Source organism: Bison bison, unplaced genomic scaffold, assembly GCF_000754665.1.
Source record: "Bison bison bison isolate TAMUID 2011002044 unplaced genomic scaffold, Bison_UMD1.0 scf7180017864379, whole genome shotgun sequence".
NCBI lineage: Eukaryota > Metazoa > Chordata > Mammalia > Artiodactyla > Bovidae > Bison > Bison bison.
This window is the reverse complement of record NW_011494951.1, coordinates 239,604-246,385: the sequence shown is the minus strand read 5'-3', so window position 1 is coordinate 246,385 and position 6,782 is coordinate 239,604.

Sequence of the window (6,782 nt, the reverse complement as noted above, 5' to 3'; positions counted from 1 at the left end):
TTTGAAAAGACCCTGATGCTAGGAAAGATTTAAGGCAGGAGGAGAAGGGAATGACAGAGGATGAGATGGTTGGATGGCATCACCGACTCAATGGACATGAGTTTGGGTAAACTCTGGGAGTTGGTGATGGACAGGGAGGCCTGACGTGCCGTGGTCCATGGGGTTGCAAAGATTCGGATACGACTGAGCGACTGGACTGAACTGAATGATTCCTTGAATATGACAGTAAAAGCGCAAGCAACAAAAGCAAAAGTAGACAGGTGAAACTACATCTAAGAAGCCTCTACATCCAAAAGAAACAGTTAACAAAATGAAAAGGTAACCTATAGAATGGGAGAAAATATTTGCAAACCATCTATTAGAAAAAAGGTTAATGTTTAAAGTATATAAGGAAATCATACACACAATGTCAAAAGAGCAAATAACACAATTAAAATATGGACTAAGGAACTGAATGGATGTTTTTCCGAGAAACATACAAATGGCCAACAGGTATATGAAAAAGTGCTCAACATCGCTAATCAACATCGAAATGTAAATCAAAACCACAATGATTACCTCATCCTTGTTAGGATGGCTATTATAAAAAAAAAACAAAACAGATATAGTAACTGTTGGTAAAAATGTAGAGAAAAGGGAACACTTCAACACTGTGAGAATGTAAATTGGTGCAGGCATTATAGGAAACATCATGGAAGTTTCTCAAAAAACTGAAAATAGAACTATCCTATAATCCAGCAATTTTACTCCTGGGTATATATCCAAGGAAAATAAAAACACTAATGTGAAAAGATAAGTGCACCCTGATGTTCATAGCAGCATTACTTATCAATATATAGAAGCAATCTTAATATCCATCAAATGAATGGATAAAGAAGATGTAGTATATACACACAAAGGAATATTACTCAGCCAGAAAAATAATGAAATTCTGCCATTTGCAGCAAGATGGATGGACCTAGAAGGTATCATGTGAAATATATCAGAGAAAGACAAATACTGTATGACTTCACTTACATGTGGAATCCAAGAAATAAAACAAATGAAGGAATATAACAAAACGGAAATAGACTCACGGATCCAGAGAACAAACTCGTGGTCGCTGAAGGGGAGAAAGACAGAGGGAGGGGCAGGACAAAAGTAGGAGATTAAAAGGAACCAAATACTGTGTATAAAATAAATAAGCTACATGCGTATATTTTACAGCACAGAGAATATAGTCAACATTTTATAGTAAATTTAGAGTATAATCTGTATATAAGAACACTGAATCACTGTGTTGTACACCTGAAGCTAATATAATATCATAAAGCAAGTATACCTCAATAAAAAATGGATAAAGAAAGTGTTGGATATACACACAGTGGAACATTATTCACCCTTAAAAAGAAGGAAATCCTGCTATTTGTGATGACATGGATAAGCTGAGAAGACATTATGCTAAGTGAAATAAGCCAGACACAGGAGTACAAATAGGTAATATCACTTATATGAGGGATATAAAATAGTCAAATTCATAGAAGCAGAGAGTTGCCAGGGACTGTGGGGAGGAGGAAATGGGGAAGTATTAGTCAAATGATACGAAGTTTCAGTTAGACAAGATAAGTCCTAGAGATGTACTGTATAGCATAATTCTTGTAGTTATTCAAAGAAATATTTCCTTTTCCAGTTATTTTTGAAATTCCACAGGGAATAACTTACCTGTTCTCAGCAGCTCAGCTTCAAAGTCAAGTCTGTCATTTTCTTTTCTCCGTTCTATCGTCTAGGTGTTATCTGAGCACTATTTCTTCTATACCCTACAAATAGTGAGTATTAATAATGATAATGAGGACAATAATCTTCCATTGGTGTGAGAGAGAAAAATAATATCTCCCAGGTGGTGCTAATGGGAAAGAATCTGCCTGTCAATGAAGGAGATGCAAGTTCGATCCCTGGGTGGGGAAGATCCCCTGGAGTAGGAAATGCAACCCACTCCAGTATTCTTGGCTGGAAAATTCCATGGGCAGAGGAGCCTGGTGTGTTACAGAACATGGGGTTGCAAAAGAGTCAGACACAACTGAGCAACTGAGCACAAACACACACACACACACACACACACATACACGCACATTCAAAATGTATAGAAAATATTGAACAAAATTTTCCAAAATGTTGAGAGCAGTTTACTCCAGGTACTGGAATTGTAGGTAGCTTATTTTTATTCTTTTCTAACACTGTGATGCTTTAAAGTTGTTCTTTAAAGGCCACATAGTTACAGTATAGGAAAAAATATGAAAATAGGAAAATCTCAGTATTTAACTGAGGATGTTTAAACTAAGGTCATTTTATTGCTTCTACTTTTAGTCTTGATAAAATAAGTGGTATAGAACTGGTCATCTTGCTGGAAGCAAATATAAAACAAAATATAGAACAATCATTTTTCAGACATTGGACAATAGCCAACTCAGAATATAATCCCATATAAGAAGATTAGCAAAAGTGAAAATAGATTGAAGCCACCCACTGTGTATTGGAGAGTGGGGCAAACAGATTTGAAGTATGTAGCATGTACATTTACCAAAATATCCCTGGTAAGTAATCTCAAAATATCACAAAATTCTAAAATAAGCTTATCTTTTTTTCTGAACAATGCTAATTTTAGATCTTTATATTTTGGAAATCATTATAGATATTCAACATCTTTGTCTCAAATGATATTCACATATATAATTATTTCCAGAAAAAAACCACTTAAAGTCTAACAATAGGTGATATGTTAAGTAAATTCTAGATTTACTATTTAATGTAATCAATATAGCAAGAGAAACAGGTAAGAGTAAAGATGTCTGAGTCTCGCAGATGTAACGGGTCCTTTCCCCCTTATTTCTTAACTCTGTATCCCTGGACAATTTATCTCTTGCTTGCATGTGACAGTTTCCTAACATAGAATGGACATAACACAAATTCACTGTATGATTATCAAGATTAAATTAAGAACTTAATGGAAAATGGTTTGCTCATGTTTGGCAACTACATTAAAGAAATACCTGCCTACCGTTAGGGTGATGATGATGCGATAAACCATTAAAAGGTAAGTAGATTTATATTTTCCATAGGAAGATGTGTGACACTGTTGCATCAAAAAGTAGGTTGCAAAATAACATGTGTGTGTGTGTGTGTATCTCTATGAATCCTTTAAATAACATCCTTATCACATTGATAAACTTAACACACAACAAAACTAGGAATTCAGGTAGAAACTGTACTGTATATATGAAGAATGGTTATCTCTCTATCTAAGCTAGGATTTGTACATTTAACATACGTGTATATATGTGGGTTGGGGAAGAATTTGGTTTAATCTCCAAGCAGAAAGAGAGAGTAATAAATGAGTGAAAAAAAGAGCCAAATAAGATGAAATGTAGTACCTTTATATCCCAAGGAAGGTCAGGGAAAATTATTCCTTTACTCTCTAAATTTTCATATAACTTTGTCAACTTGACTAAATAATTCTCTTAAATACAGGTAGAAAATGAGGAAGCAAAAATGGATGGGAAAAATATTAATGGGAATTTAAGTCAGAAGAAAGTAGGGAGGGGAGGCTGAACATAGAGGACAGGAAGCCAGAGATGTGGAGAAAAGCAAAGGGAGGACATCTGTAAGTCTGGCTGTTTTCCCAAACAAAAAAGACAGGCAGTGAATCTTTTATATCTCTGAGGCCCTAATAACATCATAACCAGTATGGTCTTTCCAGATATCTTCTCTTAGTGATTTAATCTTATGTACACACAACTGCAAACTTGGGAATGACTCCTTGTCATACACAGATAGTGATGCTATGCATACCTACTCCGTCAACTTCACACAAACACACAGACAGCTCCACATCACAGATAGACTCACATGAGTATTTTGTATCCTTATATACTTACTCTCATAGCCCCCAAGTCTTTACCATAACAAAAGGAGTTGCAGAGTGAGTATTGGGCCAACTGGATCCTGACCAAGGCTGGGTCATATGGGAAGTCACTGTGCCTGACCGTATGAGAAGAATATTGGAATATGAGGTATACGTGTGATGGCCCAGCAGTGGGGGCTAGTGTCCTCCTCCAGCCTGGAAGGACAGTGCTGACTGTAGCTTTCCTCCATCTGCTCCGACTCATCAAGGGGATTGGAGGCGGCAGTGCTAGCATTCCTAGAACAGTGTATTCCTAGTCCAGGTTCCTTCATGTCTCCTACACCCAGAGCATGTTCACAGACAAGAAACTCTTGAAGGGATTCCTCAAAGCAAGATTCCCAGTATCCTTCCAGCTCCCTGCCTATTCAAGAGGAGACGGTGGGGGAACAGTGAAGACCAAAGGGCTGACAGCAGAGGGCAGGGGAGAATCAAACAGAGTTGTTTGTCAACAGCAAAAGGGAAGTCAAGTGACATCTTTGGAAACAACCTCATCCCAGAAGGAGAAATTCTGGAAGAGGATTTGGGACTGGGATTCTGGAGGAGAAGACTGGAAATAGAATTGTCTCTAGGAGTCTAGCAAGGAAAAAATTAATGGGTAAGAGAGTGACAAAGCTCATCTTTCCCAACACCATGCCCACAACCCAGTCCCCAACCTGTATCACAGAACTGTAGACTGAGGTCCATCAGAGACTTTCCTACTCTTACCTGAGAGCAGAGAGAAAATAGAAAAAGGCTGAGGAGTCATTGGTAAAGGAAATGAGGATCAAGAGCCAGAAGGAGCGATTCCTGTAGCCTGCATAGCCATTCTTGAAGAACGCTGTAGGGAGGCTTTTAAGCAATGCCTCTCGAGGTCCGTACTGGAGTCATCCTGTGAGTGTCACTCCAACCCAAGCTTCTCTGCCTCACTTAATTCAAGGTACGAATTCCCATTCTCTATGTCCCAGTTCCGAACAGATGATTTTCCTTCCAGGGAATATTTAAAGGTGAGGTCCTGAAAGTGATGTAAACAGGGCAATCCCTGGAGTCCAAGAACCCTCAGTCTTTTTACCTTATTATCTTAATACTTTCCATCCTTTGAGGCACCCTAGTGCATTTCATGTTATATTTGAAATCACAGACTAAAGCCTTCAAATCATAATCATCTCTCTTTTAAACCTTATAATATTATTCAAATAATGTCAGCACATACAGTCTTAGAGGTTCATAAGTCATCAAAAATTATGTCTTCGTTCATATGATAATTAAATAGAAATGAAAATGAGCAGATACTGGACTATGCAGATGCTAGCTTTCTAATTGAGTTATGCAACTTGGGTGAAGGGCTTGTATTTTCATTTCAATTTATGGTGGTTTAGGTGCTGTGTGATCACCTTAAGTGGTAGAGTTTAATTTGGTTAGAGCTGTCTGATATCACATGAGAACAGGGTGTGCTGTTGTATTAAAATTGTATACTTTTACTGAACACAAAGTCAAAGCTTTTCTTTTGTGAAGAAAATTTACAATCAAAAGACAGTTTTGTAGAATGAAACTTTAGCTTTGTTTCTTAAACTATTAAGACTGCTTTGACTATGTGAAAATGGAACTACTGCTACAGTTCTCTCAAGCTAAAGAAAAAAAAAGCAAATGTATCTAAATGAAGCATACATATTATCTAAAGGCCAAGCAATGCAAGATAAAAATGATGGAAGAATCGAGTTATCAAAGGATAGTGTAGGCATATAAGATTCTAGAAAATGTCCTGAAGCTGTTAGTTCTCCAATCATAGTTCAAGTGGCAATTTAGTTTCAGCAAGACATCATCTGTCACATTAAGGAAATGCTATTAATTTGAATTCTATAGTTTTACTGGCTTTGTGGTTTGGCTTAGGCATTATTGGTAGTTTAGTTGAGGTTTCACAGAACATATAAATGTAACTCATTAAAAATAAATGGATTTTGTTTTGTGGAATAAATATGCCGTGATCTATTTAACTATATTCATGTTAATGGACTTCTGGGTTATTTCCAATCTTTAGATATCAACACAGTGCTATGATGAATACTTTTGAATACACATCTTTGTGCCCTTTTCAAATATATTTGATGAGTAAGTTTCCTGAGGGTCTAAAAGTATATTTCTTTAAAATATTAACAAATATTGTCAATTTCATTAATTTATACTTCCATCCTAATTGCATTCAAGTTCCTATTTAATTACATCTTTCCTTACAGTTGGTATGTCATGCTCTTCAATTTTGCTAATCCATTAGGGAAAAATCCCTCTCTGTTATTTTATTATATAATCTTCAATTATATATGAGGATGAGCATAATTTTATATGTTTATTCATCCTTTTCATTTCCTTTTCTGTAAAGGGACTATTTACTCATTTTCTCTTATTAGGTTGTTCAACTTTCTTTCTGTTGTCAAGTCAGTAAGTACTGTCCGACTCTTTTGCAACCCCATGGACTGTAGCCTGCCAGGCTCCTCTGTCCATGGGGTTTCTCAGGCAAGAATACTGGAGAGGATTGCCATTTCCGTCTCCAGGGGATCTTCCTGACGCAGGGATCAAAACTGCATCTCCTGAATAGGCAGGAGGATTCTTTACTGCTAAGCCACCAGGGAAACCCCAACTTTCTTTAACTGCTTTGTAAGACCCTTGAATATTTTGAAAAATTGACTCTTTGATTTTCCCTCAGAAATAAGTATTTTTCCATTTTGTTGGTTGACCTACTTTATGGATTTTTATATCACACGTGTTTTTATAATTTAACCAAATCAGTCTTTAATATTTAAAAGGTCTCTATTGATATTTAAAATCATTATGCTTTTTAAAAATATTAATTTCTTTCTTCTAAGATTTTCAT